We start from the raw sequence: 25,772 nt of genomic DNA, 5'->3' as shown, positions 1-25,772 counted from the left end.
AATACTTTCTAGACAGTTAGAGGTATTTATGGGATGTTGTGTTCAGTTACTCTGACATTTCACAGTATGATGAAAGAGAGAGAGAGAGAGAGAGAGAGAGAGAGAGAGAGATTCATATTTATGTATAAAATGAGAACCAACTCTGTGAATTTGTGTACAAGTCAATTCTTGTTAAACTAAGCTCAATGTGTGTGTGTGTGTGAGAGACAGAGAGAGTGAGAGAGTATAAGAAGAACATGCCTTAGCTATTTCACAAAAATGTGTTATATATAGATAGCTATTTATTAGTAAAAAAAAACATCCAAAATAATTCTTCCACCACATAACATATATATAAATGATTTTATATATAGTAAGATATAATATATATATATACATAATATATATATATATATATACACACAGTATATATGTGGGCGGTTGGCTCAGCCAATTAGATTATAGGGCTGAAACGTTCCAAGTCCAGATTCAATGGCTGTGTAATTGTAAACTGTATTGTAATACTGTAATTGTAATATTGAAGCTCATCACCTTCCCCTGGGTAACTGGTGTAGCATGGGCTTCATTTGCATACTGGAAGCTGATTAGTTCTTACATTTTATGATGTAATAACATGGGTCTCCCCAGAGACAAAAAAAATAAAGGGTAGAGTCTGCAGTGAAGTATACAGTAATGATGACTCGAGCCCCCTGGTCTTTAGGCGATGAAGTAATAAAATGTGAAAGATCTGATCCACACTAGATCTGATCCACATGCTCACTTACTCGGTCTCAAATAAAAACTTTTTCTGCCACCCATTCCAAAGCCTACATTTAGCTCTATCTCTCGCTCTCTCACTCTCCATTTGCACAAACAGCAGTGATATTTGTTTAACCCAAACTCAGTATGAGGTAAGCTGCTATAAGCAAGAGACCGCTCGCCCGAACGGTGCATGCTGGAATCCACCTTCAACAGCTGCAGCCGAAGTGACGTCCATCGCAACAGCAGGACGGCGCCCAGAATAGCACCGATCCAGAGCGCCAACTAGTGCACCAGCTCCACCACAGTCTTCTTATAACCTTCAAAATCTCCATGCACTTCCTACTTACTAACTTCAGAAATACTCTTTTCTGATTGGCTGATACGTGTTAAACATAACGATCGGGGGCCTTCGTCCATGCAAACCTGCCACGATGTAATAATGGGAACAGACACAAGTAACATTTTCTGGAGAATTCATATCAGGAAACCTTTTGATAATATGAGAATAGAGGGAATAAGCAGAGACGTAACCATAGCAACAATTGTATAATATTAACAAGCTATTCGGGTGGTGAGGAAGAAGATACCAATGATATATACAAGTCCTAAAAAGCACATTATAGGAACATAACAGATATAATAATGAGGTGAGAAAGGGAACTCAATGACATACTCTGTTTATCCGATTAAATATCTAATCAGCAGCGAAATGCTCATCATCCACATTCTGTCACAGCTCACAGAGAACACCGATGCTGATTAGCCACAGTCTTGTTTCCGTGCTGGATGATGATTGGTCGACAGGTTGGATCGAGATGTGAAGTTCATGCACAGTTACACTTTCATTTATTATCCAGCAGTACAGACAAATTCGAATAAACGTCCCCTGAGACTGAGATAAACAGCGCACGTCTCAATCAGAGGCGTTATAAATAAACCTAATATCTAATCAGAGGGAGGAAATCCTCTACTGTACAGTGTTCCCTCACTGAGCATGCTCTCTGACAAACACGTCCCTTAGCCTAAAACGCTTATTTATAGACCAGACTCGTTTCTCTTCAGACTCGGCTAACTGACGGCTGCGATAAACTATTAGTTGCGTAAACGACATACAAAACAAAGAAATCGGTCATGGAAAATTCAATTCGACACAAAAATACTTGTCAGTAAACTGTTCTGTTTGTCTGGCTTATAAACGTGAGTCTGAGAGGACGTTTATTTCCGGGTGGTAATGAATTTGGACCCGCGTCAGAGGCCTGTCTCGGTATTTAAGGGCGAGGTGTCGCCTCGGTGCTTCTCACCAGCGAAAAGAGAGAACAGGTGGAGATGCCGGGCTCCAGCAGAGAGCCGCTAACACATTTACTGCTCCCTGGAGCCACATTAGGCCTTGTGGAGCGCGGAGCATGAGGACGTGTGGTGACAGGTCACCTTGGCACTGACCAGGCCAACGGCCAGGCTTCAACACCGAGGACCTGCAGACAGACATGTGTTCATAATGGGGCCTCAGTGAGACCACGGGCATCAGGGGTTTTACACACACACACACACACACACACACACACACACACACACACACAGTCCTTAGAAGATCAGCCAAGTTTTGAGATCTTAGAGCGGCGTATGAAAACTGATTCATTTCATTTAGTCGTGAAAAAATATCACCACGGAGATCATCAGATCAAAACACCAGTCCAGATGATTCAGATAGGACCTTTTACGCTCTAGACTGGACTTCAATAAATAATAAACACAGAACACGCCAATTAACTAACATTTCGTCATTATAGAAGCCTCGACTCCGAGGGTTTTTTCCCCCTCACCATCTCTCTGATGCTCAAACTCCCATTTCTTTCAGATCTACTCAGGCAGAACGTGAGATGACTTCTCTCACACTTTCTAAGAAGGTCAGGTCTATAATAAACTAGGAACACCTTCGTATCACATCGATTACTGATAAAAGTGCATTAATAGTTATAAGTGCATAACAAGCTAGTATATGTGTAAACTTTATAATGCATTATAAACAGTGCTACAAGCCTTTTGAGCATTAAGGTTTGTTTTAACACGATGTGTTACTTTGATTTGTGTGACAGAGCTGCGTGGAGTCGACTCGCCTCATCACAACCCAGAGGGAGACTTTATATCGCACCTTATAAATCTATTTCAACCCGTACAGGCTGCGTCTCGATCAGCACTCGAGGTAGTGAGTCAGTATATAGTGTACACGAGGCAGTGTTAAGACGCCTGACTCACCACACTTATAGAAGATGAATCAGCAGCTACTGATTTGACTCTTCAAAGAGTCAACTCTTCAATCAAATGAATGAATAATGTAATAATTTAATTGATGAATATGACTCCCACTGACTCTCGATCTCGTGACTCTATGGCGGCTACACCTTGTTTCAAAAGTGCGATAAATATCCCAGCATCCTTCATGTGTACTTTAGTGTCTGTGTCACTGTCTGACTCCTGAAACATTAGACTCAAAGGTTATCTGATCACGATGGAGATGAAAAGCCTGCAACGACACACTGATGTCAGTCGCCGCTCATCGTCCAGGATGAAAGTGTCTCATCGAGTCTGCGTATGTACGAGGTCTAGCCCTGCCGACACACACACACACACACACACACACACACTCCTTCTCAACCCGAGAAGAGAACTCAGATCTTTGATCCTCTCTGTTCCCGGATGCTGCAGACGCTCTGTGATGCTCACGCCTTGAAGCCAATAAGAATAAAAACGCAGCTTATCAGATTTCCAGGTGTGAACTTCGCTGTCCTGAAGATTCAAGCTACATCTTCAGCTACATCTCTCACCGTTACAGAGCACTGACATCGGAGACTCTTTCCACACATCTTTAGTAAACATCTCCTCACACAATTCTGGAATCCGTTCATCTAACACATCTGCCATACTGTACAAGCCCTTGTTACTATAGCAACGTAGCCTGTGATCGACAGCTGCGCTACCGTGATAGCTGCCGTACTGAAAACTTCTGACCAATCAGAATCCAGAATTCCACAGAGCTCTGGTGTCTGGTCCAGCGTAAACATCAGCACCGAATTATATCCAGAGTACGAACGAAAAAGCGGCTAACGAAGCAACACGGCTGCGTGAATCCGATCGATCGATCCCGACAGCAAAGGATGATTCACCAGAAAGCAAAAGGTTATCAAAAGCACAAAGGTATTTTCATTCCACAGTGATAACGTGTGAAAGAAGAAGAAGACGACAGATTATTTCCTAACACTCAGATTTAACCCGATATTTTAGCACTCGACAGCCAGGAACTCTGACGGTGATTTATCATCAGAGATTAGATTTCCTTCTTTATCTGGATTATGTTGTTTATTAAGGTTTCCTGTAATCCTGGACGGCGAGTATGACTCAGCTTGGCACGCATCGAGTGCTGCAAGACTTCAAGACTTACTTGTAATAAGATACGGATGTTAAAAGCGGAGAAGAATGAAGAGAAGAAAAAAAAGTGTTACAAAAGGAAGCAGAAACCAGGACTGACATCGAACCTTCTCTCCGTTGTTTAGGAGAAAAAAGCAGAGCAATTATTATAGAAAACAAATCCTGAACATCAGAAAATCATACATCAGATCATTTACACCACTGTGCTGCTGAATCCTGGATTCTGTTTCAACGATGATGATGATGATGATGATGGCGATGAAGGTGGTGATGCGTTCATAGACCCAGCGGCATGCGGACAGCTTTATGGGACTCGAAGCTCTAACATTATCGTTTCAGTGATTTCTCTGCACCGAGGCGTCGCTCATAAAAACAGGGCAGATTTATTAGTCAGAGCAGGACAGGGGCACTTCAGAGAGACATCACCCCAAACCACGAGACCTTGATCGCTTCAGAGGACAGAGGGGGTTTTCTGTTTTCCTTTAAAACCCTACACTGTTATTTTAGCGCTCTGTAGCTCCGAACCGTTCCCCCACAGTCTCACATTCAGAAGGTGCTATTATCACTCTGTTCAGGAAGGACAGAGCGAGCCGGGACAGAGCTGAGAGACGAGAGAGAGAGATAGACACACTGGCACAGGGAAGTGAGAACCTGAGCTCCACTGACGGACCAACACGAGCGAACCTTAACCTTTCAGAAGTTGACTTTCACAGACATGTTCGATGGTGGAAGTTTATCATGAGATTTAACCAATCTACATTTTTCCTTCACATCTCCATCTCAAAATGCAGACCTTCTTTTGATGTTGCAACAAAAGCTGTGTCCTAAATGACGTACTACACACCTTTTTACACCCGGTCACTTCGTGTGTTGTCTCTGATCCGATAGCTATCTGATTTGTTAAAACTGTTCCATTTACATCAGGCCACATAAACGCGTCTCGGTGAATTGGATATCGATCCGATCTTTCTACTCCCGCCCAAAATGCTAATATATTTTACCTCACGGAAATGGAAATGGAACACACTTTGGTGTCTGCGGTTGCTACAAAAAACAGCATTTACTGTTTGCTGCATTTTCGCTGGCGGCAGCAGTGCGTTTTAAGACCCGACGAGACACCTGAGTGAAAGATCAGAGCAGCGCTGGTGGGAAAACATGTTTGTTTCTTGCGCGATGCACGACTCGCGAGTCACCTGTGAGTGACGTACATTCCGTTTGGGAGGAGTATAGCGCTGACATATGTGGCTTGAACAACCACATTCATTTACACCTGAACAGTTTCATCTGAAACGCGTCCCAGACCACCTCCTGAAGGGGTTTGAGCGATTGGATTTATATCCGACTCCAAAACGTCAGGAGGGCATTTAGACCTGGTCTTTTTACCGTCGGATAGCTATCGGATCACAGAAAACACAGGAAGTGACCAGGTGTAGAAACCCCCTTACACTATGTGCTATGTGTCCATAGGAAGGTTCTTCCAAGCTGTGATACGGTTCTGGTTTCTGGACGGACAGGAAAGTTCATGTGAGAGCGACACGTTTCTGCAGATATTCTCTGGCTCTAGAACCAGGACGATCACATTATACGGCTTTTTATTTATACGTCAACTTCTAACATGAAATGACGAAGGAACTTAAGGAGTGACGTAACGACTCGATTATTACTAGAAGAGTAAACACAGCCTGTGATTGCGGTGGATGTCGACACAAAGTGTTGTTATACTTGTAGCTGACATCTGGATCTTTATTTTCATTCTCTCGATAATGAATTCCCAATGTAGGCAGTACAAGGGCAAAGTTATAAGAGCCATATGAAGTCAGAGACTCCTCCACAGCATTCATCTTCTCAGGGTTTGGGAAGAGGACATGATGTGTCTTTGTGGGTACACTGATCAAGTTGAATGCTGGATGAGTCAGGCTTTGGCTGTGTTTTGGTTAAAAGGGAAACTAATGACAGTGAAGAAGAAGAAGAAGAAGAAGAAGAAGAAGAAGAAGAAGAAGAAGAAGAAGAAGAAGAAGAAGAAGAAGAAGAAGGAAAGCTTCAGGAGTTAGAGGAATGCTAACAGCCGTAAGAGCTTTCTATCGAGTTAGGAATAAAGCCCTGGTGTTCTGAGCAAGTATGATGTCACATAATGCGCTACAATAAAAGAGAAAGAGATGAAGGAATATATGCCATTAGGAGACCAGGATGGTTGGAGTTCCATTTGTGGAGCAGATGTGTGTGTGTGTTTAGTAGCACTGGCAAAATAAAAATAAACCTCAGGAATAATGACAGAACCCTGCAGAGATGCCAGCTCCCAGACTCCTGGGATAAGATTAGCTCTTACTGAGTGAACTGTGAATTCATTAGGACGAGCTGCTCCATCAGCTACACGGTCACGGTCTAAAGAGGTTAATAAACACGTACAAAAAAACAAACAAACAAGGATAACAGACGTCGTATATCGACGTCAGATAATAGCCGTTAATAAGCAACAGAGTCGTGCCTTGTTGTCTGCAGTATTTTGGGACACACTGTTGACTTTGGCCTAATCATTACAGCAACAATATCACGATCAGCACCGCCACAAAGGCCCCATTGAAAGCGTGCGTAACCGAGCCGACTCCGCGCCAAGCCGTGCCCATCTGCTCCCAGTTTTCAGATGGGGTTCGGCACGTGAGCGCTCTTAAGGTCCCCCCCCACCCCCCGAAACCCATCTGCTCTTCGTTTTCACCTGCAGAGGAACAACAGTTCCAGACACGCCCCAACAGCTCTTACTGTACCAAAACACGACCGCAGGACGACGAACGACGAGAGACACATGGCCTCGACACTCCCGCACACAAACGCAGAGGAGGAAGGAGGGGCCGCAGAGGTGAGAGGTGAGGAGATGAAGGGTCAGATAGAGACAGAGGAAGAAAGAGAGAGAGAGAGAATGAATTATTTAAAAGCCAGCAGGAAGAAGGAAAAGTGAGCGACAGAGAGAATAAGCAGAGAAAGTGCACGGAGGAGAGCGAATCCCTCAGAGGCGAGTCCAGCTCGCATCTCTCAGCCCTCCACCACAACCAGAGCGGCTCGCTCGATACAGATTAATTTGGGACTCTGGGATTAAAAGCGCTGCAGGATTTCAGATGAAAGGCGAAAAAAGCAGAGCATGCAGGGAGAGTCTCTCGCCATCGCAAACTATTACCACAGTCATATTGATTTACTGACCCGCTGAGAAAGAAAGAAAGAAAGAAAGAAAGAAAGAAAGAAAGAAAGAAAGAAAGAAAGAAAGAAAGAAAGAAAGAAAGAAAGAAAGAAACAGCCAACAAATGTTTCATCATGAAGAAGCTCTCTGTGAAGAAAGAATTAAAAATAGATGTCTTCTCTGTTTGTGCACGATAAATGTGGGGGCATGTGGGGGTTATTAAAGACTTAACATATAAAAAAACATACAAACATACGATCAGATGGGAGATTTCCTTTATTATCAGGTGCACAAGCAGCTGGACAAACTTCTGCAAAGATTGTTTGAGCCCTAATGAAGATCTGTCCGTTCTTGTCCTTTTATCCTCTTCCTCTTTACAGGAAGAGTTTGGGTGGGAGTTGGGGGTGGTGTTTGTCCGACGTGTTTTTCCTGCTTCGGATTCTTCCGTTGGAAATCAGGTCATTTGAGTGATCACCTCAGGAGGAAGTGCAGTCTGAGTGCAGACCAAACACCTTCTCGTGAGCAGAACGAACGCCAAGAAGAAATATGATTATTTTCATTTCTCAGCTCTCAGCTATAAACAGTAACGTGCCCTATTATTTTTCATCTTGTATAACTAACAAAAAAAAAAACAGCTCTTCCAGCAGACAGCCGGAGAGACACAGAGGTGCATGATGGGAAACAAGACTAACTGCTAAAGCTTTTAGCTTTTGTTTAAATGGTTTGCTTTGTCATGTTAAATCTCAGCGCTGATACTTTGTTCACCTGTAAGATGAAGCGTCTCTCTGTAGACGCCACGCCAAACCTAGTGCACTTTAAACTCGCACAAACAGACACGTCCGTCTCGACATCCATCACGTCTCGCACTTCAAAGGCTTTTAGAGCAACAAGAGTAGAGGAATAATATTGCCAGAGCGATCGGTCCGCATCGGTCACGAACAACACCACAGCTAATGGGTCATAATTAACCTACGACTAGTCAGAGTTTAGCAGCGAATATTTCCCCAGACCTCCTCCTCCTCATCATCACACGAGAGATTCATTTTAATAAGAAACTATTCATCCAAATATTTAAAAAAAAAACATAGCACTGGATTTAACCCTCTCAAAATAATCGTCTTCACTGTAATCTGTTATTCTAATTAATAGATATATTATGCGGCATGACCGAGTCTAACTCGAAGAGTCGTGGGATCTGATTCGTCTCATTACTGCAGGTCAGAGATCATTTATTCATTCATTCATTCATTCATTTTCTACCGCTTATCCGAACTTCTCGGGTCACGAGGAGCCTGTGCCTATCTCAGGCGTAATCTGGCATTGAAGCAGGATACACCCTGGACGGAGTGCCAACCCATCACAGGGCACACACACACACTCTCATTCACTCACACACTCACACACTACGGACAATTTTCCAGAGATGCCAATCAACCTACCATGCATGTCTTTGGACCGGGGGAGGAAACCGGAGTACCCGGAGGAAACCCCCGAGGCACGGGGAGAACATGCAAACTCCACACACACAAGGCAGAGGTGGGAATCGAACCCCCGACCCTGGAGACGTGAGGCGAACGTGATAACCACTAAGCCATGGGGACGGAGGCTTATATCGGCTCGGTCATAAGGACAGCAGACGAGGCCGAAGCCGCAGGCAGCCTCTGGTTCCAGCTGATACCACAGACAGCTCATCCATCAGCCCACCAGACAATCAGCAGGTCTGGGAACGAAGACGATAACAGACCACTGAGGGGCAAGTGAACAGACATCAGCAGGGGTAAATATAGTCTGAGAGCTGGACTGTGCAGCGTGAACACATTCACAAACATCTGCAGACTGATAAAGAAGATCCGTAATAAACATTGTTGGATTTATTTGCGTCCTGTTTGTTTTTTTACAGCCTTTACTAAGTGAGTTAATACGAATAAAGCTACAGTAATGATGAGACACTTTTCTACTGACAGGCGTCAGTACTTATCTACAACTTGGACTCCTTATTAACTGACACGTGACTCGGTAAACTCGTATCGCACACGGTGAAAAAAAACACCTATTGTAGAAATTGTCTTTTTCCTTTTAAACACTTTCCTTTTGAAATGTGCACAAACACTTGTGTCGGATGACACTTCCACGCCCGTCTCTAACGGATTAGTGCTGCGCTCGTTCGCACGATTCCGACGTCTGAGAGTCTGATCTAAAGCGAGTCAGGACCCTGTTGTTGTTTCAGTGTGTTTTAGACGTGTGTTTTTCCCTCTGTTGATAATCCTACACTGAATTTTAGCGTTGAAGAAAAATCTGAGCTGTTTTTTTAGACGAACAAACACTCAGAGCTTCTCAGGGAGCAGAAATGGGTTTGATATCAACATTTACTCTGAAGATACAAACATCTGTGTGGAGAAAAAATATTTATTGCCCCATAAGCTCAGGACTTTCATATGAGCTTCTTATTAACGCCACTGTGAAGTGAAACAGGACAAACATGAGACAAACAGGAGGAAAAAGAAGTCAGACTTAATATTAAGACATGAACCGCTTTGGTTTATCAGGTCTAGGGGTGGAGGTGGAGGTGGAGGCGTGACTCAGGATCATAAAGTCAACCTAGTGATCTTGTCTACTGTTTATTGCACATTTGTGTAATCGTGTTAGGATTTACTCCATGACGAGTTCCTTAAACCTCTGGCTTTCTCACATCGACATCAGACCAGAGAGCAGAGACCCCTCGTGTCGCTCGGTTCCACCACAAAAGCATTCCTCGCTCTCTTTGTCATCACGCATACCACAGCAGTCGCTACGATTACACAAGGAACACGCACACACCCTTCTGATCCTGCTGGAACACGCCTGCATGGAGACAATGTGTAAGAGTCGGTCAGGGCAGTTGGGCTTTGGTATTTTGTATTCATTGTTTAAAAAAAAGAAAGAAAAGGAGGCGTGTCCTATCTGGACGCCTGAAGAAAGGGTCATGTGGGGTTAGCGAAGCGTCCCCCTGTAGCCGAGATGAACTCTTTTCATATCCACAGCGAAGACGTCCGGTCACACGAGTGTGCGGACTTGGCACAGCTTCCCACACCGACGGACTCGCGGTGCAGGTGAAACTGCTGCTTAATTACCTCAGCGAGCTGGCGACGGTTCTTCAGCGCTGACGAGGGGGAGATCGATGGAAAGTGTGCTTTGGAAAACGTTCAAGATTAACATGTCAGAGAAAAATGATTACCTGGCAACCCACACTATTCATTTTGGTGAAAGTGCAATAAACGGTCCATTAAATGCTCCAAAAAAAAAAAAAACAATACGACGCAGAAAGCACTAAAGGCCTGAGAGGAAAAAGAGGATCATAAATGAACCCTCATCTCCATCACCAGCTTTACTCCATCTCTCCTTTTTTCATTTTTAGCACCAAGCGAAAGACAGAAAGCGAGGAATGGGAAGGAGGCAGGTGTGTGGGTGTTTGTGTATTCGTTCCGAGGCTGCGGTCGGCAGGACGGAGAACAGATCCGTTAGCGTGCAGCTGTTTTCCATCTACGTAATGAGCCGTCATTTCGGTGCACCGGGAGCGGCGGTGACCTCCGCAACTCTCGTTTCAGACGCACGAAGGAATCGACTGAAACGCCGGGTGGGTCTTGGGGAAAGCGTTTGATCAAACTTTCTGTAACTTGTCAGAGGTGGAAGGGTTACAGAGCACAGATCACGGCAAAAACCACGACGCTCGCCAACTGTAACAACTTTCCAACTGCTGCATAATTGTTCGTGTGTTCTCTAAACGATCGCCTGTTTTCATTGTGCTAAAAATGAGACTCGGTGTTATGCTGTGATTAAGTTCTTCTTCCTGATCCTAAAGTGTTTTACATGCACGCGCGTGTGTGTGTGTGTGTGTGTGTGTGTGTGTGTGTGTGTCATACAGTTTGGCTAAGCAGCACTAATATTAACATCCTCCACTCATCAGTAACATGATCATTCGTACGCTTTTATTTTTACTTCTTCTACGGATCTTCGGTTTATTCACTCATGTAACACCGCATGCTAATCGTCAGTCCGTCATCGAGGCAACTCGTCCTGGATTAATCGTGTTTACCGGTGGTTCAGTGGCCAAACCTGTACTGGTTTGCTGTCAGTTTGAGGTGAATTTAAGCTGCATTAATCAATTAATATCATTAGTCACCTCAAATCACCTTCAGACAGATTTCTTAAACCTGACAATTTTTTTTTTTTTTTTTTTTTTGTCATGACAGGAAGCGAAAATGGACATGTTAGCTTTCCAACCTCCTACGTGTGTCGCTGAGGCGTGACGTGAGCGAGCGAGTGAGCGGGAAAAGAAAAATAACCTAAGCAGGAGGAAAAAACAGAAAAAAAAGAATAAAAAAGTGAAAGAAAGAAGGACTACTTCTACTCCTAATACCATAGATAAACTTCCAGAAAAAAACAAATGCTATGAACGACGTATCAAGTGAGCTAGCTACTGAAACACACAAGTTAGATGAATAAAGAGCTATACATTAGCAATATAGTCTGAATTATACAAACAGCTTTCAGCAGCTTTTCTTCGGCGACCTGATATTTAAAGACCTTGTTTACTGCTTATTGAGTCATTTCGAGAGACATTCTGGACTCCTTATGAGATGCTCGGAGTTTTAGGAAACCTCTGTAATCGCTCTTCCCACGTAAACGATTCTCCACACATCAGTAAACATCTGGAGTTCTGCTGGCGCCAAAGATTTTAATTCCGATACTATTTGTCCAAAAGCGCTGGTTGTGTACCGCAGCTCACACGACCCACGCGGCCAGATATTTACGACGCGGCAGATTTACTTTCCGTCCGACGCGTGACACATTTCCTGCATCCACACAAACGCAGCACCGCTTTATCCAACCATGAGCTCAGTTTCTAAACAGAAATCAAACCGCCAGGTTCTTCCACTTCAGAGTTTGAAAGGAACACGGCACCCGAGTCCGACTCGAACCCCTAGGTCTGTATTTCATTCATTCGTTATTTTCTACTGCTTATCCGAACTTCTCGGGTCACGGGGAGCCTGTGCCTATCTCAGGCGTCATCGGGCATTGAGGCAGGATACACCCTGGATGGAGTGCCAACCCATCACAGGGCACACACACATTACGGACAATTTTCCAGAGATGCCAATCAACCTACCGTGCATGTCTTTGGACCGGGGGAGGAAACCGGAGTACCCGGAGGAAACCCCCGAGGCACGTGGAGAACATGCAAACTCCACACACACAAGGAGGAGGCGGGAATCGAACCCCCGACCCTGGAGGTGTGAGGCGAACATGCTAACCACTAAGCCACCGTGCCTCCGCGGTCTGTATCGATGGCTTACAAAACACACATGGAAAAAAAAAAACCTTCAGTTTTTTTTTTTCAACCATCTCGTCCTAGCGAATTGTCTGGTTCCTGGATTTGTGAGACCACTGTTAAGTCTCATCCTTTTTGTCCCTCAGCTCGTCACCCTGCAGAAGATCCGACTGTCTGGACTCATCACGTGAGCCATGTGCCCTTCATGCCCACAATCGATGCTGTGAGATTCCTCAAATTCTTTCTCAAGTGCTGTCGAAACAACAACAAAAAAACAAAAGCCATTGAGATTCCACAGCTTTCCACCAGCATTTGTCCGAGCCCCACACACACACACACACACACACACACACACACACACACACACACACACACACACACACACACACCTCCATTATAGAGAAAGAGTCACATTCCTGGGCATAAGTGGACGTGTGGTCATCCATCAGCAGAAATAATTGCTTCAAACAGCAGCCTTTGAGGAGGTGCAAGTTCAGGGAACGCAGGCCATCGCCTGGGAAAAGGAAGTTCACTCAAATGAGGTCTTCTGTGAGGTCTAAAAAAAAGTTCTTGCTACTTCAGCATCCATGATTTTTAGCACTGGGATGTGGGATGAACGTCTAACTCCTTGCTCCAGAACCACTCCGTGTGTCTGTTACTTCGGTAAAGGTCACATAACACATCTCATCTTCACACTTTCTGAAATAAATCCTATTTGTGCATGGAGAAAAGTCTGGAGAAGCTTAAGCTGGAGATGGATGAAGGTGTGGGACAGAACTGAAGAGAAGGGGGAATGATACAAAAGATCTTATTTCTAATTTTGCTGATTACGTTAAATGATACAGAGGTTGGTCTAAGTACGTTTGCTGTTGGATGTTCTGCTGACGTCGTAGAACCTCCGCGTACCTTTACAGAATGTTCCTGTAAAGTCACGACAGGAGTGGACGCCGAGGGAAAACAGAAGTATGCTGGAAGACCAGAGTGAGGAACACGGAGGACGTACCGGGCATGTCGGATTTTGATAGCAGCCGATTCCGCTCTTCCTGGTTCTGCCGCTACATGACCAGCTGATGAAGTCAGACAAACTCTTAAACACAAAAACAAGAGAAGCCTCTTGGAACTTGTTTTTCTGCCTCCGGGGAGTTTCAGTGCAGATCCTCTGCTGAATCAAACTCAGTTACTTTCACCAAAAGACAAGTGTTTAGAGGATACGTGATCGGATTTGAACTTTTGTCACAACACGGCACCCCGAAACCGAGCACTGTCACTGGGTAATCATGGACACAAAGGAGTCCACGCCTGGATCCAGACACTGTGTGGGGATTATAGTTAGGATTAGAAAGAGGAGAGGCTTTAAAGTGCGGGTCACGGAAGCATTCGCTTCATACAACTTCTGCTGGAGCGCAAACAAAGAACGAACTTTATTTCAGGATGGAGCTGAAATGAAGGTGTTTTAGCTCTGTGATGTCACTTTGTCCATGTTTCTAGAGAACAGTGAGTCGAACAAGTCTGCTGGAGACACTGAAAGATTCCTAGTAGCTGATGTAGGCCATGTGATTGTGATTCTCTTCGCACTAAACCTTAATTACTGACAAATACCTGCATGACCTCCTGCTTCTGCAGAGATTCAGCACTATGGAACCAGTGGACATGCGCTATCCCATAATGTGACGGGACTGTACAGTACCGTATCAAATGGAGTACGTACTGTCAGTACCGTACTGAATCAAATGCATTAGACACTGAATCAAATGCATTAGACACTGAATCAAATGCATTAGATACAGAATCAAATGCATTAGATACAGAATCAAATGCATTAGATACAGAATCAAATGCATTGGATACAGAATCAAATGCAGTGGTTACAGAACCAAATGGACTAGATACAGAATCAAATGCAGTGGTTACAGACCAAATGGACTAGATACAAAATCAAATGGAGTAGCAACTGAATCAAATGCAGATTGAAATGCAGTAGATACAGAATCAAATGCAGTAGATACAGAATCGAATGCAGTGGATACAGAGTCAAATGCAGTAGATATAGAATCGAATGGAGTGGATACAGAGTCAACCGCAGTAGATACAGAATCAAATGCCATGGATACAGAGTCAACTGCAGTAGATACAGAATCAAATGCAGTAGATACAGAATCAAATGCTCTGAATCAGAAAGGTACAAATGTAGTAAATACTGAATTGAACCAAAATGTATCTAAATCTAATCTTGAGCACCAGGTTACAGTCTGTGTAGTTTCTTATGTTCTCCTTGTATGTGTGTGCGTGTGTGCGTGTGTGCGCGTGTGTGTTCCTGTGGGTTTTCTAATAAATGTTTTGTAAGCTAATTAATATGTAATAGTGACAACCTGGCATTCAGTCCATGTCGTGTTCCTGCCCTGACATTCACGATGTCTCCGACCAAGACAGGGCGCTTGAAGATGAATAAAACAAGCGTTGCTTTAAAATATATAAAAAGTACTTTATATGGAAGAGCAGAAACAAAATTACACTGTTTTCAACCTTTCAAGCGATAAAAAGCCTCAGCGCTTCTGCTCGCTCACTTTCCCGAGATCGGAACCCACCTCATTCCACACGTCTTTCAAAATCGTGTCCATCCTGTGTTCGAATAATTACCTTCACCGCCTCTACATCCTCAAGTCATTATAAATACACAAATCCGGAAAATGAAGTCACAACCAAATCTACTTCCACCGCCGCCTCACAGATAAATACTCAATCTATATGTAAATATGGCACACGGGGACGGGAACCAAAGCGCATTACATATTTTTGTGTTTGATCAGCGGCCCCCGGAGCCCAACTTATGACTTTTAATGAAACGTGTTGGGCAGATAGGCCGAGAGTCCGAGAGAATTCACGCTTCAGAGAGCAGCGTGAAATACCAACAGGTCTGTGGAGAGATTACACTCTTTACCCAAGGTCCAAATGCAAGGCTTTGTGTTCTGATGGCTCAGCGGGTTTGCCTCGAGAAGCTCAACAGCAGAAATTAGAAGAAAAATACTTTTTAAACTAAATTTGTTTAACTCAAAATCTGTGGATATTCACGTTTGCGTTTTTGATGAAGGTTGACAACGTGGACTCCTTTTTAAAATCATACTTCATGTAATTCTAATTAAAAAATTTTTTTTTTTTCAAATCTTAAGTCAGCTTGGAGGAGGGCACGGTGGCTTAGTGGTTTGTACGTTCACCTCACACCTCCAGGGTTGGGGGTTCGATTCCCGTCTCCGCCTTGTGTGTGAGGAGTTTGCATGTTCTCCCCGTGCCTCGGGGGTTTCCTCTGGATACTCCGGTTTCCTCCCCCGGTCCAAAGACATGCATGGTAGGTTGTTTGGCATCTCTGGGAAATTGTCCGTAGTGTGTGAGTGAATGAGAGTGTGTGTGTGCCCTGCGATGGGTTGCGATGCCCGATGACGCCTGAGATAGGCACAGGCTCCCCGTGACCCGAGAAGTTCGGATAAGCGGTAGAAAATGAATGAATGAATGAATGAATGAAGTCAGCATGGATGATTTGTGCCGGTCTGATGGTTCGCCGTAGTGACTGGGAGAGGTTCCCGGCGTTTAGTTTAGTGTTTAAGATCATGCTCTAGGAGGAATCTGACACGGAGATATAAATCACAGAGAATTCCTGTCGTAGCTCAAACTCCCTGCTGCACACACACACACTGACATCACCACGCTCCATGATGCTGCACTAGTGCTTATCACATTACGACCCCCTGTTATTCATTTAGCTGGAAATGATTGTGTCCACACACACCCCTTACCCACACACAATAAACGATCGTACGTCTTTGACGTAAAATAAACAAGGCGATAAAGCGGAGGCTGTAATGCTCCTGTGTGTGATTACGTGATGATGGTCAGTGTGAAGTACACAAACAGAGGATTAAGGGGACAAGGCAATGCCTGCGTTTCTGCCCCCAGAGACACAGAACATACTGCAAGCCTGAGGAGGTCTCACGGCACACACACACACACACACACACACACACACACACACACACACACACACACACACACACACACACACACACACACACACACACACGACATCCTGAACGGTGTGTATATTATGCCTCTTTTCCACCGAAAAGAACCAGGTGCTGGTTCAGAGCTTCAGAGGTTCGGTTTGCCTTTCCACCGGCTAGAGAGCATCACAGCGCCGAGTGTGACGTCACTGTATACGTGTCACGTGTCCCAGCAACGTTAGCGCAGCGGTGGCAAACACAAACACATCAACAATGGCGAATGTTGCTTTACTGTTAATGCTCATGGCTTTGCGAACCTACATTAACACCCAAACGCGGCGAATAAAACGTGTACATGCAGCTCCGTGTAATCTGTATAAACGGAGGTTGTAATCGATAAAGTACATAACGTTATTTTATCATTAACACAGAAAAAAGTTAGCCTTAGCATGTAGCTACCTACTATCATGTGTGCTGATAATGTATCATATCGCGGTAAAGTAAAAGTGTATTAAACATTAGTATACTTAAGGTACATTATCAAACGCACTAACAGTAGCCCCGCATTCAGCTCCTGACGCAAGCGGTTCCTAAGTCTAGACCAGCAACGTTTTGGTGCTACTTAAGAACCACTTTTCCTGGTTCGGAGCCGGTGCTTTGGTGGTCGAAACAGAAAGAACTGGTTCTAAATTAGGCTCCGAACCAGCACTCGAACTGCCTCGGTGGAAAAGGGGCATTACAGATGTTGTGAGTGTGACGTGTTCAGCAGCGTGTTAAATGACGAGCAAATATGTGTTGGAGTAACTGATAAATGTTGTTTTGTTTTTTTTAACACTGGTGTCGAAAGACGTCTTGTGTTTAAGTGTGCTGTATAAACAGCACCGGAGTCTTACACAATCCTGTCTTACATAACCATACACACCTTTACCATGCAAAACCAAAATGGGATTCTGTATCATTATGTGACATGTTTGTTTCCAGTAAAAAAAAAAAAAACGATACACACGTGTGTATTCGTGCGTGCGTGCGTGCGTGTGTGTGTGTGTGTGTAAAAAAGAATTCAATAAGAGACTCTCAATAACAACAACAACAACAACCCTACTGTATGCTCATGTAAAGAAAAACGTTGATCTGATTAAGGAGTACCGGAGCTTCTGTACAAACTGACTTCACGAATGACTTCATCTCCTTCATCTCAAACACGTAATTATGTCTAAACCTAATCCTGTCCTCTGTTAATAGGCAGAGCTCTCTTTGTCATAGGTCCATCAGGAACGTCAGTGTGACATTACACGTGTTTGTACACTCAAGTACACGGGTGCTAACCTGCCATTATGAGCCCTAATCCCCTAATCCTGTCTTACAAAGGGAGAAAAGAAATCCTCAGCCAACTGAAGGAGAGAAGGAATAGAGGAAAGGAGAGGAGGAGGGAAACAACGTATGACAAGGCAGAAAAAAAAAGAAAGGCAGGAAGTATAAAATAACTGAATAAAAGTGTAACGATTTAGAAAGAAAGAAAGAAAGAAAGAAAGAAAGAAAGAAAGAAAGAAAGAAAAGGAATAAAGACGGGAAAGAATGAAATAAAAATAAGACAGGAACGAGAATAAATGTGGAGTTTGGTTCAATGAAACAGAAGAGTGTGTGTGTGTGTGTGTGTGTGTGTGTATAAGAACATTGCAGCTCTGATATGAGAACGTTTATCACCCTGAGATCCTTGATCCGCAGCCCCACAGAGAGACAGATGTTGACTTTCCAATGCAGGACGACTTCTGCATTGGAAGTGGGCGGAGCTTATTGTAGGTAAAACCTTTGCAATTTTACCACCAATAAAAGAAATAAGAAGATCTCAAGATTGTAAAACTGTGCACTCTGTTTTTTTCCCCACTGTGTGTGTTTAATGATTTATGGACGCTTTAAGTATGAGCACATGAGTACATGGAGACTTCTTCTTCCTCAGTATTGTTCTGAAGGTTTCGTACCTATGGAAAACGTCCCGGCGTCTCTCTGGCTTTCCGAATCGCTGCCAGGTGAGAAGCTCTTTGGCTCCCTGGTGGCTTGTTCTCTCTCTCGGTCGGATTCGGCGGCAGGACGGCTGTCTCATTAGAGCGGCTGTGGACACGGGCACGGGCCTGAGGGAGACTCGGTTCCTCTCGTTTAGCTTCATCACTGTCATACCTCTGTCACAGCCCAGGATCCTCACAACTCATTATCCTGCGCACACACACACACACACACACACACACACACACACACACACACACACACTCACTCACTGGTAATAGAGACTATGTTGAAAATAGGGACAAATAACATACATGTATGTTGTGTTCCAGTCAAACGATTACTGGTTTTAAGTTCAGTATATTTTCATTTCTGAGGTAAAACAAGTCCCCATTAAAACCAGATGCCCTCTGAGAGTTCAGCACTTCCCCAAACACCAGAAGAAGGTTTAGAAATGTTAGCAAATGTTCAGTCTTTCAGTTAACCAACAGTCTTAGACAGGTTAGTCTTTACTGACATCCTGTCAGGAAAACTACCTAGCTAGCACTAGCAGTGAGTATTGAGAGCAATTATGATTATGGAAAATATATCAAATATTCTTATATTATTCTCAGTTAAGCTTCATATTCCTTAGAGAGATCCTGTCGTTTGAGCTAATTTATCTAGCCGGCTAAACGCTAATGCTAAATATTATGAAAAATGTTTAATTTTTAAAAATTCCTCTCAGGTTTTCTAACCAGTTAGCTTGTGAGAGCTAGCTTTCTAAACACAAACAAAAAAAAGATCCTCTCAGAAATCCTGGAAGGTTGTCTTATGTGAGCTAGCTGCTTAGCATTAGCAGTGGTTATAGTGGACATTTATGAACATGGCCTCTCAGATATGGTCAGGTTTGGTCATGTTGGCCAGATGGGGTTTGTTAGATCAGAGTCATTAATTAGGTTTTCAGTATAATGGCTGTAATTGGCCTCTGGGGGGCAGTAGAGGTCCATCTTTATGGAAATACACCTTTCTTGTCAGAAATGACAAATTGGGCTGCTTTTATATGAATTTTGATAAATTGTCTGGGTGGATGATTAAAATTTTATATCATTATGAGTTTATTAGCTTAAATGTGAATGTGCTATTATCCTGCTCTGATAACCAAACACTCACCAAACCTTTTTTCCATTCCTGGTTGAAGGAAGTTGAAAGGAACGTTCTAACCATCTCTTAGTGTTAATGTATGAACACAGCATGAAGCATGAAGTATCTCCAAGCAGTGTTAATAGTTGTGCAAATGATATCATGCTGTGTTACGATGACTCGAAGTCTCATGGAACAAATTGGCACTGAAAAGTATCTGAGCGCCGAATCTATTGCCTAATTATCCATCTGTGGTCTGACCACACAGTCCTAAGTCTTACCTTCTGCAATGTTCTCTGGAGACCTCAACCCCATCACGTGCAGGTGAAAGACAGCAGGGGGCAAAGATAGAGGGGACGTCCTCTCAGGTCGATTCTGTTAAATTAGTTAAAATTGATTTTTTTTTTAAATCCTACTTATGATCTAAACCACAGGTTCCTCAGCCTGATCCAGGAGAACCCGCCGTCTTCATTCTAAAAGGGCGGCGCTATAGCGTGTTCAAGCCGAAGAAGAATACGGTTTCAAGATAGCTGACGGCACTCTGTGGGGGGGACAAGACGTCTCAGAAATGTCTTTTAAATTGGCTGCAAATAAGTCCTGGTCTTGGTTCTTCTTGGCTAAGGAGCATATCTTCGTTCGGTTTAGTAAACTAGGAAGCCAACTGTGTGAGCAGTAAGAAGCCCTACGAGAAAAGGAAAAGCTCGAAACGCAAATATATCACCAAGATCTAGGACTTGCACGGACAGTCAGAGCTCATAAATCAGCCAGAGCCTCGTACTTTATGAGCGCAGCCCCGTCCCAGTGAGGAGGCTGAGGAGAAAACTTTGTCTTAAGATTATATAAAACTGTCTGTGGCATCTTCCAGAACACATCAGCACCATCAGCACCAACATCACCTCTCCAAACATCATCACGCTGCTGCTTGTAACCATGACAATAAAGGTAAAACAGCCTGCAGAGGAAACGGGTCGGTTTTATATTTCACAATGTAAACTCTATACAAAATGCTAGCTCGTAACTGTATGAGGAAGATTAGCAACACGCAGCTTAGCCTTTAATACTACTTTTACTGGCTAACACAGGACTCGATTCTCCGTACACGCTAACGCATCCAAGAGTCTGAGTCATGCATGAGGAGTCCAGAACAGCTGAAACGGACCTGATCAGGGAAGCCCAACATCCAGATTTACACTGACTGCATGTCCCGGTGTGTCCCAAGCCAAAGATATTTACACATAAAGAAGAGCAGCAAGTTTTTGTTAATGAGACGATTTCACCTCAACACCTGTCTGACGTTCGCCCCTTTAGTTTTGCGCCAAAGCTGCAAGGCTAATGTTGCTAACAATTGATGTGGAGGCTTGTTTAACATTTTGTAAACAGGTTTATAGCAGAACGCTGACATTCCATGATCGGGGGCTTGTTTACACACTTAATCTGACACACCGAATCACAGTCTTCTAGAACAAACAGGTAAAAGGACGTCACAGATTGAAACAGGCGCCATCTTGAACGATTTTCCTCCTCTCTTTATCGATTTGTTTGTTGCAGTCACTCGGACGTGTTCGAAGCCGTCTTTGGAGGAGAACGTGTGAGGATGATGAGAGGTTCCACGCTAAACCGGTGGTACGTGTCGGACGTGTTATATTTGTATCTCCGACCCTAAAAATATAGTTGCATTTAGTGAGTCGACATGTGAATGTCTACTAATTTATTTATTTTTTTAAATATATATTGTAATTGTTTAAAGAAATTTAACAGAAAAGACAAAAAACAAACCAAAAAAAAAAAAAAAAAAGCATCAGCTGCACTCTGGTGTTGTAGTTATGTTTTCTACAACAAAGCTGCATGCATGTAATCTCTGGATGACAAGGAAGAAAGAAAAACAAAAACCGTCTGCACATGAAATGTCTCTCTGCTGCGGTGGAACATGAAGGAATGATTTGATACACTGAGCGTTCGCAGGAAACGTCGCTCACTTTCATGGATTTCTGCTCGGTCACCTACGAGAAACGAACGGCTCGGCCGCTCTGTCCGTTCTGACCACGTGGCTCACGACCGACATCCTGGACCTGTGCAAATATAAGCTCTGTGTCCTTTAGTCCACGTGGAGGAGATTCAAACCGACTCAGGATGACGAAAGACGTCCATGTTGAAAATGAAGCTACAAAGACCACACGACTGTGCTGTGCTTTCAGGATGAATTCATCCTCTCTACCAAGTCACTGCTGGAGTCAGGATGAAGCCTAGGGTCCGTCTATCCTCCGGCGTCCACACGGCCTGCTTTCCTCCATCTCGCTCCAGATCTGTTTCTGAACATCTTCAAAGTCCTCCATCTAATCTAACACATCTGACCCGGCTAACGAACTTCTTCGGGAGCATCTGAAACAATCTGCTTTCGATTAGGATCGGAAAACACGAGCACGGAGACCACCTGGGGAAAGCTTTCAAACGAACACACGCACGGCCTGAGCCTCGGGGTACGGACAGGAAAACATAAACGCGGGGTCTTCAGCGCTGCGTCTTTAAAGCAGAGAAACTGAGTAATCACGGTGAAGGAACACGCAGCATGCTGGGAAGCGGCGACACGACACTACAGACTCAGAGACGACTCGGGATTAAAGGGGCCATCAGCGAGTTTTAATTAAAGGTGGCATTAGCGAGGTCGTACTGTAGAATGTTCTTTTTATTATTTTAATAGAGTTTTAATAAAATCTTCTCAGAGGAAAAGCTCTAAATAACACTACTACCATCTCTACATGTTCTGTACATCTGAAACAATCTGGCACTAGCATTCAAATGTTCCGCAACCCTGAAAAGCTCTAAACACCGTCCGCACGAGCTACAACCCGATGGCACGAAGATGTGTTCGATGTGTTAAACTGGGACTTGAATGAAGCTAATGTGCAAAGCATCAGAAGTGAGGCCAGTCGGATGGAGAACGACGGACGAGCGGCGCGTTGTTAATCCGAAGAAGCTGCTGGAAGTCCCGAGATTCAGACTCGGAAAGTAGGGAAAAGTGGCTAAAAGTGGAACTCGCTACACTATTAGCAGTTAAACAATGCATGACATCAACATCGTGGCGCTCGAGCTGAATACGTGGGAGGGTTTCTCTCTTCTTTCTCTATTTTTTTTTTTATTATTCTTTTTACTGTTGTGTTCTGGGGCACAGATGTGCATTCCTTCACCAGTAGACATGAAGAGGATCTTAAACACACGCGCACGCACACACACACACACACACACATGTATGTGAACCTTAGAAAAACATTTAAAAAATAAAAAAGTTGGGTTTAGATTGTTTAAAGAGCTTTAAGGGATTCGAGGTATGACACTTTTCCATGTAGAATATCGTGACTTGGCAACTTGCATGAAATAAATTCATTCACACACGAACCCCAGCTTGGTCCGCAGCACAGTGAGGACACCATGTGGCTGCTTAACACACTGCAGGAACACACACCTGCTACATTGTGACTATAACCACAGTTACAGAGTCGAGACACACAATGAGAACACTTCAAATCAGAGGCGACACACTTTTAATGCACAATCGTACAAATGGAACAATGATAAATCCAGATTCGTACATCTTTACAGCTCTGAGAGCAGTGGTTAGTGTGTATGTAAAATGGCACAGCGCTAACACACACCGACTCGAGAGGAAACTCCTACTGACCACATCGAGGACTTTCGGCCGAGTAGGAGTTCGTCCCTGTCTGTATACACAAGCCAGATAAATGAAAACGAGTGGCACGAGGCTGCCGCTCGACATGACGTTCGTTCACTACAGACACAAAGGAGTGCATTAGCATCCGTAAACTCCTCGTAGGAACCAGTAGCGAGCGTCTGCCTTCATAACATGGTGGCGTGAAGATCCTGTAGGTGGCACTACATTATGTAGAAGGAGAAAGTTCTACCTCTCGTGTTGGAGAGCTGAGGTTTTATTTGATCCTCTACACTAGTGGACTTCCAACTCGAGGTGTGCATCAGGAAGGGGATCCAGTACGACCCGGCGGAAAAGTCCCGCATTTTCATCATAAGCGTCAACAAAAGGCGATGGCGATGAAGATGGGGGTACATCAGGAGGCGTTTACAGCGTCCTGTCCTTCAACCTTCAGAACTGCGTCAGGTTGTTTAGCTTCACTCGGGGTTAAATGACTGCTTTGGTTATTCTGGGTAACAAACAGACCCCTAGATGAACTTTCGGTGGCAGAATTCTGACGGCTCTGGTCTGAATACACTAAAGGGATCGGGCAGAATTCTACTGGGACTGGTCAGAAATCCTTTAGGGTCCAGTGAGACTGGCAGGAACCCTTTGGGACTTGGGTATTACAGGTCAGACCTCCTTCCGAGTGAAGAGGATGCGTCAGATTTCCTTTGGGTTCAGCTGGAATTAGTCAGAATACCCTTGGCGTGGGCAGGACTGGCGAGGGTTTGGTGAGACTGGTCAGAATTTTTTTTTTGGGCACAAATGTGGGACTAATAACCGTCTTACACACACCTCTACTTCTACACATCGACCTGCAAGTGGCACAGAAGCAAAAGCACGTTGAAAGCGAGCCGTGTATTAATCACAATCAGTGTGAAGCAGGACCTGCATTGGTGGTTCCGGGTATCAGGTTTCGTCTGATTTAAATCATCAACAAGCCCTAATGTTATCTTGCTGCTAAAGCTTCAGCCCAAAACATAGTATAAACGAAGCTGGAGAGAAAGAAACTACGGTGAAGGGGAACCGGCGTAATCGCTTCCTTCATAGCCGTGCGAGCACAGAGCGATCTATCCTCCGGAGTCCCAGACGAGCACAGCGTCAAGAACAAGGCTGAGACCAGGAACCACTGATGGTCATCATGCAGATGTGAACGAGGTTCAGGCAAAGCACACCTATACCGTAGGTTTCACTCAACACCCTTTACAACCACTGAAGCAACTACATTGAAACTTGTTTTTAAAGCTAGTTTAAAGTCTGTTAACTAGTTTTACATCCGACTCGGGTGAGTGCAGCACGGTTCAGATGCAGAAGCAGGAATGGTCACAGAAGGCACTTAAATTTCTGCAGAGAACGACGATGATCAGCACACGGCGCAAAGTAACAGAATGGTTTAAAAATAATAATAATAATAATAAATCCAAATCACTTCTCATGTCCAATTTCCCCCCACAAAAAAATAAAAATACATCATTAAAAAAAAAAAAAAAACCACATTCTTAACAATCGTTTAATTGCCCTTCAGAGTCCAAGGCAAATACCGCCGTGTGACGGACGGCATCATCGCGGACACTGCGGGACGAGGACATACGAGACGAGGAGAGATCTGGTGTGGTGGAAACAGTCTGGAGGTGAGAAGCTCAGGTGTTTTAGTGTATCAGAATGTGACAGCAGGTCCAGATGAAAAAGCTTCTGAAAGGTGAAGGAGCCGAGATTTAAGGTGCGCTGAAGAGTGAGACGTGAGGCGTGGCAAAGGGTTACGGTGCGACACGAAATATGAGTGTGTGTGTGAGAGAGAGAGAGACAGAGAGTGAGTGTGTGAGAGAGAGACAGAGAGTGAGTGTGTGAGAGAGAGAGACAGAGAGTGAGTGTGTGAGAGAGAGACAGAGTGTGAGTGTGTGAGAGAGAGACAGAGTGAGTGTGTGAGAGAGAGACAAAGAGAGAGAGAGACAGAGAGTGAGTGTGTGAGAGAGACAGAGTGAGTGTGTGAGAGAGAGACAGAGAGAGAGAGAGACAGAGAGTGAGTGTGTGAGAGAGAGACAGAGAGAGAGAGACAGAGAGTGAGTGTGTGTGAGAGAGACAGAGGGAGAAAGAGAGTGTGTAAGAGAGAGTGAGTGTGAGAGAGAAAGGGACAGACAGAGAGAGAGAGAGAGAACATGTATTGACAAAATAGTGAGAGAAAAGTAAAGAAGACAGGATCCTGCTCTCTCAGGGAAAAGTAATTCTTTTGCACACATCAGCTCTCTATTCTGGCCTGGAGTCAGAGAGCTGAAGTCAATCCATTCAAATCTTATTATATTAAGAAAAGGA

General features: G+C 44.1%; 1 long non-coding RNA gene across 1 annotated transcript in view; it reads right to left on the bottom strand.

Moving 5' to 3' along the window:
• The window catches only part of LOC113647173, a 28,067-nt gene extending 7,894 nt beyond the window's left edge, over positions 1-20,173 (bottom strand). Inside the window, exons 1-2 of the long non-coding RNA XR_003441612.2 lie at positions 20,038-20,173; positions 18,613-18,844 (exon numbers count right to left, since the gene is read on the bottom strand). This is a non-coding gene — a long non-coding RNA (uncharacterized LOC113647173). The remainder of the gene's footprint in view (positions 1-18,612; positions 18,845-20,037) is intronic.
• Positions 20,174-25,772: the final 5,599 nt, after the last annotated feature.

Source organism: Tachysurus fulvidraco, chromosome 2 (genome assembly GCF_022655615.1).
Source record: "Tachysurus fulvidraco isolate hzauxx_2018 chromosome 2, HZAU_PFXX_2.0, whole genome shotgun sequence".
In the NCBI taxonomy this organism is placed as follows: domain Eukaryota; kingdom Metazoa; phylum Chordata; class Actinopteri; order Siluriformes; family Bagridae; genus Tachysurus; species Tachysurus fulvidraco.
The sequence above is the reverse complement of the archived record's forward strand: the minus strand, read 5'-3'. Positions and strand labels throughout refer to the sequence as shown.